Raw genomic sequence first — 10,916 nt, 5'->3', positions numbered from 1 at the left:
ACCTTGTGTGTGTTATGGATGCAAGGGCGCTGAGCTGGGACTTCGGCTCTCATCATAAGCATGACAAAACAAACAAGAATCCTCGGAACCAATACACAGGTTTCAATGCCTGCAATTTTTCCATGCGAGTTATGGTCTTCCACCTTCAAGCCAGAATGCTTAAGAATTTTATTTATAGGCAAAAGTGCCTCCTCAAACAGATCCCCACAAATCTCTTCAAAACTCAGCGATGTTGATCTCATGGCTAAACTTTCCCCTGCACTATGCATTCATGACCTTCCATGGTTTTGTCTAAAGAATAATCAATCCAGTCACCTGGTGAATGCCATCTAATGAAATTTTCAAATACTGCCTCTGGATTTTTTGCTTTAAAAGCTACCATATCTAAGGCTATAATTTCCTTTTCTAGTTGAGCATGTAAACTTTTCCCATCAAGGGAGTCACCGAGGGCTTCAATTGCCTGTTGTCGTTCTTCATGCATATCCTGTGTCATTATCAGTATATCCTAAGCAAAAGGAACATGCATCTTCTAGCAAGTCTTCAACAACATCAGATCTATGGCTAGTCAAGCTGAGCCCCTTCGTCCTTGATGCAAAGATATATTTTTAGTATCATGGTTATCCAAGTAAGATATTGATGCCTTAGAATTCCCAACATCTTTCACACCTTCAGCAGACCTGAAGTTGCCACGTTCTTTATGAAGTATATCATGAGAATTATCCTTTCTTGATACATTCTTTCCAATGGTTTGATCTCTACCTGCTTTGCATCCTCTCTTTGGTCAGAGTCTTTGTCTTTATTGTGTTTACCATTTTTTTTGTGCTCCATAGTTTTCTTATTGATACATACAGAAAGCATCTGTAACTTTTGATACATTAAACAACAACTGAGGTCAATGGTTCCATCATTTGACATCATTGGTAAGGGTTGTAACTCTTCCCAACACCAGCGTACCTCATGCACGAATTCTACCCAAAGTACAAAAATGGTGCATATGTTGCAACTTCCAAACTAGAGAGAATGTAAAGAGAATTGTGTGAACAACGATTCAAGTGGATCACCTTTAATATTCCATGTATATTTATGACCATACAGGCTAGATTTTGTTTTTGGAGGCCCTTCATGAAAAAGATCTTTAAGTACTCGATCAAGAACAGTAGGTGGAGGAACAACAGCTGATGTTGTTACAATCTGAATGCGTGGATTTTCAGTTGTAACAAAATCCTCCACAAATTATCCCTCGAATGAAATGCAAAATGCTTCCACCAGAGAACACAATCTTGATGCAAAGCCAACTGGTCTATTTTGAATAAAATTGTTCCCATCCATGATAGTTATGGGCAGAAGAAACCACTTATCGACTTCAAGCACAAAGGCATTTTCAAATTCAGCCATCTCAACAGAACTTTCAACCACCTTGTCTGACTATATGGTGATTAACTTAAATCCTTTAACTGGATCTTCTGCAGAGTACCACTCATACCAGGGGAAGTCATCATCCCATTGTCTATTGTCGAATAAATCACTTTCCATGCTCACTCTAGTCTCTATACTTCGAGATTCATTCTCCTCATGGTGTTCAAGCTCATGTCCCGATATATGTGTCCTATATGTCAGTCTCATTGTGTAGTGCACTTGGATAATTGGTGCAAAAGAATCAGATGAAGCAAATGCCAATTTTGACATAAAGAGCTCATAGAGACCTTCCAAATGCATCAATTTTACTGGAACCTGGCTCCCGATGCGATCTGCTTCAAACCTCCGAGTTAGTGTTGTATCAATGTTCTGAATGCCTTTATATGCCTTGCGAGTTGGATCATGCACTGGTACAAATGATGGCCAGATCCTGATAGCACTGTCACAATTTGACAAAGCAATTGCAACAACACTTAGAAGCTTGGTGGCCTCTGGTGCATCAAGGACAACTCCACTCATACTTTGTGGAGAAATTATCAAAAAATCTTTAATGCCAAACCACAACTGTAGAAAGTGTAATCCATCTCTAGAAACATGAGACTAGTGGCTGTAAACCAACCTTTCACCCGCAATATCACTGTCAGCAATGTACAGTGTCCTCTGCATAGATTCATGGATATCTCTTTCAATCAAAGCAGAACGAGCTCACCATATGTTGAGATGAGGATTAGAAACACAGAAATAGACCTCAAAGGCTATGTTCTCTCCTTCTCTATCACAATCCAGCCACAAAACCAGCCACTGACATCTCCTAGCTTCGTCTGGATCATTCAATACATGAACTACTGCATGGGAGATCTTTGAGTCAATCATTCATTTGGTCATATCTTCTGATCTGGGAGCCAGTTTTAGGAGTATGATATACCATTGGAAATATTTTTCCGAGCTACTCCTGATGAACATGCTTATGACATGTTTTGTACTGAAGATCATGTGCAAAACATCTAACAAAATAGACATAATAAGAGGCCCATTTTGATCACTGAAGGAAGGCCAAAGGACTGACTCTAATAGTGGCACCATCTAGGATGGTAATTCCTTGGAGGTCCCAAGAACCCTAGATCTCTGGGAACAAGTAGATTAGTACCTCATCCATTGGGAAATATAGTCAAGTAGCTACAAACCAAAAATAACTTATACCAATCCATAAAACATACACACATTGCAACCTGTACATAAACAAATACGGAAAACTGAAATGCTACCTTGGGCAGCTTATTTATACACAAACCTACCCTAATTTGCAGCAAAATCAATAGATCAAGTGATATTGTGATGCTAGATTAACCAATCAAGTAACGGTGACAAAGATGCTGCTTGGAAATGCTTGAACCGGGACACAACTAGAAAGGATGACAGCCATACATGCACATAATGAGTCTGGTTGTGTAAAAGACAATCTGATTTATCATTCAAACTAAAAAAAAAATGCCATGTACGCTGCAATAGGATCGAAGAAACCAGACCCTGTTTGCTGCCCTAACTCCTCAATACATGCTTCCAGCTGCAAACTATCAATGCAAATCTCCAGGGGCAGCCTTACCTTGTCTTCCTTCTCCTCAAAAAGGTCCCCAAAGAATGGGACTTGACAGTCCAGATCCTGGGACTGTATTTGGGTCTCCAATTCAGTTAGATCTCCTTCAATTTTGATGGAAAACTCTTGCAAAAACTTGAGCTTAACTTCATGGCTACATTGACAGGATTTCAGATAAGAAGAAAGAGATGAAGCAAATTTCTCATCTACCTCATCATCCGTGCACATATCTTCCCATTCTCTAAAGCCTTGAATAGAGGCCACCTCTATTTCGAATTCTTCCTCTTTCTCCATCCATGTTTCATGAAATATATGCCAAAAATATGCGAATGACTTAATAGATCTGATAGGAAAACTTTTAATCCATATTCTACATTTGCCTTGAAACGAATCAAAGAAAAATATGATGAATACATCTTCCTTTTTTACTCTAAGAATTTTCACAAATGTTTTAAAATTTTCTATATGTTCAAGAGTCAAAGTTAGATCTTCCCCATTGAATTTAGGGCCATTACTCAAAATATATGCATCCTTTGGTAATTGATTAGGAAAACCAGGAAGATTAGAAAAAACGATACATGAATACCTTGAACAAATAGAAACAACATCCGAGTCCTTCATTTATCCAGTGGAGCCACCGTCAATACTTTGAAACTCGGGATTTCGAACAGTGGAGTTGCCAAGCGGATGTTTCAGCCTTCCTATGTGTCTGACTATTGTCCACCGTCAGCAAACAGATCTGCAACTTGAACGATCTATCCTGGATAATATTTGTCACCTCATCCCCGACAATGGCCAAAATGTTAGCACTAAGAATTAACCTCAAGGCTGAGAAGAGGTAACTCTTAGGTAACCACAGAGCAAGCTTTTGATCTGGCATCTAACCCTACCAGACTAGAGAGGGCCCTCTCTTTTCCAACAAGATGTGGTTGCAATAAATGAAATTTTAGGATAGCTATGAAGTGCGAGGACTTGTTTGAAAGGTTTTGGGTCGAAATAGCAAAAGAGAAGAGACTATTGAGCTATGGATTTGGGGCTAGTTTCTGCTAGCAAACTTGGGGCAAAGTAAGTGCCATGTTCAGCCAGATAGAAGATTGAAAATGTGAGAAGAATATGGGAGAAAGCCGGCTACCCTGTAGGCATCAAATTGGGGATGGATCTACAATAGTAGCGTTAGACGAAAGATAAACATGAGGTTGATCAATAGAGCATCTAGCAAAGGTTGAATTCTGCAAAGACAACCATTACATCTAACAGAAAAATCATCATGAAAGGAGCATCATAGGGAATGGATTCCTCACACATCTCTTAGATAATGTTGTAACAAGGTAGAGAACACAAAATATGTAAGTGAATGATGGGAAAAACATATTGAATAGTAAACACTGTGTTGGATCTCAGATCCAAAGGGCAAAAACTGCTTTATTAAAATGATATTCAAGAAACTTTACACAGTGCCAAGCAGCCTCTCTCTGCTACAAAAATCGAACCTCTATATTTTAAAATAATCATATATACACTAAATTAAAAATCTATTTTTATTTCCTCAACATAGGAAATAGGAAATAATAAAATAAAATTAATAATAAAATCCTATCATAAAATAATATTATAAACTAATTTCCAAATAAAATCCCAAACTATCTCAAGAACCATTAGAAATAGTTCTTGACAACCGAAATTTGAAGGTTTTCCAAGTGGATTAATATTACTATATCTACTCCTTTAGATGTGGAACCATATTCCACAAAAGCTTCCTTTTGACTACCACCTTGCACCTGCCTGCACGAATTTTGGAGTTGTTTGATCGACCTGTTGTTCTTGTCCCTCCTTGGGTGTTCTCTGACTGCCATTTGTACCCAGAATTTTGTGAGCTATACAAATAACTCTAATGCCATCCATACAAAGTCATACTCCATCCATAACCGATATAATTAATTTCAGCACAAGCATCGCGAGGATCATCGAATTTGGAAACCATATCAACCATCTTTTGACTAGAGATAAACTCCAATATTCCATCACAAGCAATAAAAAGGGGTAGGGCCACTAGATAAATCCACTGCAACAAGATCCTTTCCATAACCACGGATTTGCTACAATCGTCCAACCATTTCCATAGATTTAAAACACTACCAACATTCTATGTCACCTTTGAAGACAAATTTTACAAACTCAACAAACCTATGCGTACATACCAATAATGATTGCGTTCTAAGAATTACTCTTTCACTTAGACATTTAATCAAACAACTGGATTTCACCTGTTAATAATGTAATCCTGTATTAAATATTTAACACCATAGAATGAATCCTCTGTCATTTTAATCAATCAAATACTTGGATTCAACATTTTTTCAGTGCCCTCTTTTAACATTTTCATGGGCTTATCACTAGACTCAGTTGCTAGGCTTTGACCTGTGTATTGTGACTTATAATATGCAGCATGAGTGGCTTGGAGATTTGGCAATGAAATATAAGAATTGGATATCATGTTGATGACTATTTTTAGAAAACTAACTTTGCTTCCTGTTGTTCTATTTGTTTCCCAGGTGTAAGCGTTGCGCGTAGGACCACACGCCAGAAGCAGAGCGCCATATCTAGATTGGCTTGGCTTTTGATTTCTTGACCTTATGTGTGTTGTGGATGCAGGGGCACTGAGCTAGGCCTTCGGCTCTCATTGTAAGCATGACAAAAAAAATAAGAATCCTTGGAACCAATATGCAAGTTTCAATGCTTGCAATTTGCCATGCGAATTATGGTCTTCCACCTTCAAGCTAGAATGCTTAAGAATTTTATTTATAGGCAAAAGCACCCCCTTAAACAGATCCCCACAAATCTCTTCAAAACTCAGCACTGCTGATCTCATGGCTAAACTTTCCCCTACACTATACATTCATGACCTTCCATGATTTTGTCTAAAGAATCATCAATCCAGTCACCTGGTGAATGCCATCTGATCAAATCTTAAAATACTGCCTCTAGATTTCCTGATTTAAAAGCTTCCATATTTGAGGCTAGAATTTCTTTTTCTAGTTGAGCTTTTAAACTTTTCCCATCAAGGGAATCACTGAGGGCTTCAATTTCCTGTTGGTGTTCTTCATGCATATCCTGTGTCATTATCAGTATATCCTTAGTAAAAGGAACATGCATCTTCTGGCAGGTCTTCAACAACATCAGATCTCTGGCTGGTCCAGCTGAGCCCCTTCGTCCTTGATGCAAAGATCGATTTTCAGTATCAGATCTTGTAGCTTCATTATGGTTATCCAAGTAAGACATTGATGCCTTAGAATTCCCAACATCTTTCACACCTTCAACAGACCTGAAGCTGCCACGTTCTTTATGAAGTATATCATGAGAATTATCCTTTCTTGCTACATTCCTTTCCAATGGTTTGATCTCTACCTGCTTTGCATCCTCTCTTTAGTCAGATTCTTTGTCTTTATTGTGTTTACCATGTTTTTTTGTGCTCCATAGTTTTCTTATTTATACATACAGAAAGCATTTGTAACTTTTGATACATTAAACAACAAATGAGGTCAATGGTTCCATCATTTGACATCATTGGTAAGGGTTGTAACTCTTCCCAACACCAGCGTACCTCATGCATGAATTCTACCCAAAGTATAGAAATGGTGCATATGTTGCAACTTCCAAACCAAAAAGAATGTAAAGAGAATTGTGTGAACAACGATTCAAGTGGAGCACCTTTAATATTCCATATATATTTATGACCATACATGCTAGATTTTGTTTTTGGAGGCCCTTCATGGAAAAGATATTTAAGTACTCGATCAAGAACAGTAGGTGGAGGAACAACAGTTGATGTTGTTACACTCTGAATGCGTGGATTTTCAGTTGTAACAAAATCCTCCACAAATTGTCCCTCGAATGAAATGCAAAATGCTTCCACCAGAGCACACAATCTTGATGCAAATCCAACTGGACTATTTTGAATAAAATTGTTCCCATCCATGATAGTTATGGGCACAAGAAACCACTTATCGGCTTCAAGCACAGAGGCAATTTTCAAATTCAACCATCTCAATAGAACTTTCAACCACCTTATCTGACCATATGGTGATTAACTCAAATCCTTTAACTGGATCTTCTGCAGAGTACCACTCAAACCAAGGGAAGTCATCATCCCATTGTCTGTTGTCGAATAAATCACTTTTTATGCTCACTCTAGTCTCTGTACTTCGAGATTCATTCTCCTTATGGTGTTCAAGCTCATGTCCCGATATATGTGTCCTATATGTCATTCTCATTGTATAGTGAACTTGGATAATTGGTGCAAAAGAATCAAATGAAGCAAATGCCAATTTTGACATAAAGAGCTCATAGAGACCTTCCAAATGCATCAATTTTACTGGAACCTGGCTCCCGATGCGATCTGCTTCAAACCTCCGAGTCAGTGTTGTATCAATGTTCTGAATGCCTTTATATGCCTTGCGAGTTGGATCATGCACTGGTACAAATGATGGCCAGATCCTGATAGCACTGTCACAATTTGACAAAGCAATTGCAACATCACTTAGGAGCTTGGTGGCCTCTGGTGCATCAAGGACAACTCCACTCATACTTTGTGGAGAAATTATCAAAAAATCTTTATTGCCAAACCAAAACTGTAGAAAGTGTAATCCATCTCTAGAAACATGAGACCAGTGGTTGTAAACCAACCTTTCACCCGCAATATCACTGTCAGCAATGTACAGTGTCCTACGCATAGATTCATGGATATCTCTTTGAATCAAAGCAGAACGAGCTCACCATATGTTGAGATGAGGATTAGCAACACAAAAATAGACCTCAAAGGCTATGTTCTCTCCTTCTCTATCACAATCCAGCCGCAAAACCAGCCACTAACATCTCCTAGTTTCCTCTGGATCATTCAATACATGAACTTCTGCATGGGAGATCTTTGAGTCAATCATTCATTTGGTCATATCTTCTAATCTGGGAGCCAGTTTTAGGAGTATGATATACCATTGGAAATATTTTTCCGAGCTTCTCCTGATGAACATGCTTATGACATGTTTTGCACTGAAGAGCATGTGCAAAACATCTAGCAAAATAGACATAAAATGAGGACCATTTTGATCACTAAAGGAAGGCCAAAGGAATGACTCTAATAGACCCTTTCCAATTTCTTTTCAATATTAAAAGTTGTAAAAATGGTCTTATCAAATGAAAAGGTTTCAGTAGATGAATCTATATTTTGAGGTGTTGGAGTTTCTGTTTGAATATATTTTATTGTGGGTTCAATTATAGTGGTAGATTTTGAAGGTCTACCTGGGCCTGATCTAGGTCTTAGATCATACCTCTTATTTAATTCTATAATCAAAAATTTAGAGAATGCTTGATATTTTGAAAGCCGGGCATCTCCTTCTTCTTGTTCAAAATGATGTGGGGAAGATGAAGGAACTATTGCCATTTGTATTGTTGAAGAATCAACATTATTGATATCTTCAGTGATTAAAGGACCTATATCGTGTGCCTATTGATCATCAATCAACAAAGGTGGTTGAATGTTGTGATCAAAACCCGGTCTCTGATGGATCTTCATTTGAAGAGCTCTTCAAAATTGAGTTTGAGCTTGAGGTCTAACAGCAGTTTTCTAAGTAGTTCTAGGTTGTGATTCAATTTTAGAAATCATATTAGAAAGGTTTCTAAGTAAAGATGTAATTTCATCAATTTTCTGATCTTCAAGTTTAGTTTTGGAAGAAGATGAATCATCAACCCTAGCTTTTAATTTTCTTTCTTCTTTCTCTACTTTAGCTTTAAGTTTGCTAGAAGCAAACCTATTAGCTTCTACCTCTATAGAATTTGTTTGCATGTCTTCTAATGTATTAGATACCCTTTCTCTCAGCATGACTGCAAAGTCATCTTCAAATGCTTTGGAAAATCTGACTTTTGCAGCTGCTACTAGTGGTTTACAATCAGCAGGAATTTTATGATAGAGTTTGTTAAATCTCTTGATGAATTCAGCAACTGGTTCACCAGGGTTTCTCTTCAATTCTTCAAATTCAGTGAGAAAGTAGACAGGATCCTTCTTTACCCCCCATTGATTTTTAAAGATAGTTATGAGCTCATTCCATGTTCTAATAGAGTCAGGTCTAAGTTGCCTAAACCAGATCCTAACATTTCCTTCTAAGGATTGCACAAATAATCTCATATAAACATTTTCCTATTCTATGTTCATATTGTCAGCAAAATCTAGGAAAGTTGATACATGATCTTCTGCTGAAGGACCAGTTTCTCCATTAAATCTTGGTAAATTCTTTAGATATCCATCAGGAAAATTTGCCAAGTTTTGAGGGAGGACTAGAGCAGCATACCTTGCTTGTACAATGGGTTGAAAAGCCATGATAGCAGGAGGAGTCTGGGGTGACTGAGTGGATGATGATGAGGAAGAGGAAGATGATGAAGATGAAGGTGATGAAGAAGAATTAGTAGGGGTATTAGTATGTGGAGGAGAGAAAGAGGGAGGAGACCTCCTTGAATATTTCAAAGGGATTTTAATAACCAACTTCTAAACTCTTGATGGAAAGTCTTCCTTTTTTCAAACAAAGGATTCGAATAGACATAGAATGTCTCTGCAAAATTAGTATCAGTTGATGGAACAGAATAAGGAGTTGGAGAGATGAAGTATGTAGGTTTGAATTCAGGTAAATGTAAACCTAATTCTTCGTTAGATGAAGGTTATTTTACAGGAATGGATAGCACTTGATATGACTCAAGTGATTGTATTAAAAAGGCTAATGGAATATCTACTCCTCTTGAATGGAGTTCAGAAACCCTAGGAGGTAGTTCAATCCAATCAAGATTGGATGGCACAAATGAAAAAGGATCTACATATGATATGTCTTCAGGGTGTAAAGCTAAAGAAGAAGAAAAGGTTATATGTCTTCTCCTTGAAGAGGCTCCCTTAATAAGTATTTTTGGATCTGGTAGAGCATTAACAATTTCAGAATTAGAACATGATCTAGTATGCTTAAAAGAAGCCAGCTTGAAACAGTGGAATCGCCAGGTGAAATTTTTTTACCTATGTCCTATCCTTTATTCACCTTAACAGAAAAGGGAAAATTGTTTCCCCGGAGAAAATCTAACTTTCAATCCTTCACTCCCCGGAAACGGTGCCAATATGATCTTGTCCTTTGAGATAACTTAAGTTCAATTAGTCATGCCAAATCATCTGTAATGCTTTTTGTTTTAAATGATTGGATGACCAGTGAACAAATTTTATAAACAGGTGCTTTAAACTTAGATTGTTAAGTAAAACAAAAGGTGTTATTTAACTACAAATGGTTAATTTGATTTTAATGGGATGAAGAAGTAGAGCATGACAGGTATAATTGATTTGATATTCAAACTGAATATTTAACCATTTATAAGAAGAAATTAAGAAAACAGTGCTTTCTTAATCAACAAAATATAGTCAAACTGTTACATAAATATGGTGTAATGTATATTTTAAAGAGGAACTTACAATAACAAATAGTTCTATAAATTATTTTATTATTTAAAATCACAACTTCACACAGGCTTCAAAATGAGACTAAAACTCGGTTAAATTTTAAATCGGATAACTGCAAAAGACTTAATTTATATGAAGAAAACATAATGAATAAACAAGATGAAATACAACTCACTGAGAAACAGACCATATGAGGTAAATCCAAAATCTTTTATTATTTCAAAAATTCTCTATCTTAGTACAAATCTGCTTGATATCTTGTTCAAGGGTTCAACCCATGATAACTCAAAGGAGGAGTTATTTATACAAAATTTGCAAAAGATCTACAATCTGTTTTGGAATGGAATACCAAAATAGTACAAAATACAAAAATAGAACCATATAATAGGAACTGAATAACTGCTGAAGAGATGGCCCTATACTTTG

At 37.0% G+C, this 10,916-nt stretch overlaps 2 pseudogenes; both read right to left on the bottom strand.

Moving 5' to 3' along the window:
* Positions 1–244: 244 nt before the first annotated feature.
* Positions 245–5,608, bottom strand: LOC149152602 (uncharacterized; annotated as a pseudogene).
* Positions 5,609–5,977: 369 nt separating this feature from the next.
* On the bottom strand, positions 5,978–7,740 carry LOC149152601 (uncharacterized; annotated as a pseudogene).
* Between the last annotated feature and the right edge of the window lie 3,176 nt (positions 7,741–10,916).

This window comes from Pinus tabuliformis, chromosome 9, assembly GCF_031772625.1.
Source record: "Pinus tabuliformis cultivar Carrire ecotype Pingquan chromosome 9, CPIR1, whole genome shotgun sequence".
Lineage (NCBI taxonomy): Eukaryota > Viridiplantae > Streptophyta > Pinopsida > Pinales > Pinaceae > Pinus > Pinus tabuliformis.
This window is presented reverse-complemented; position numbering and strand designations above follow the sequence as displayed.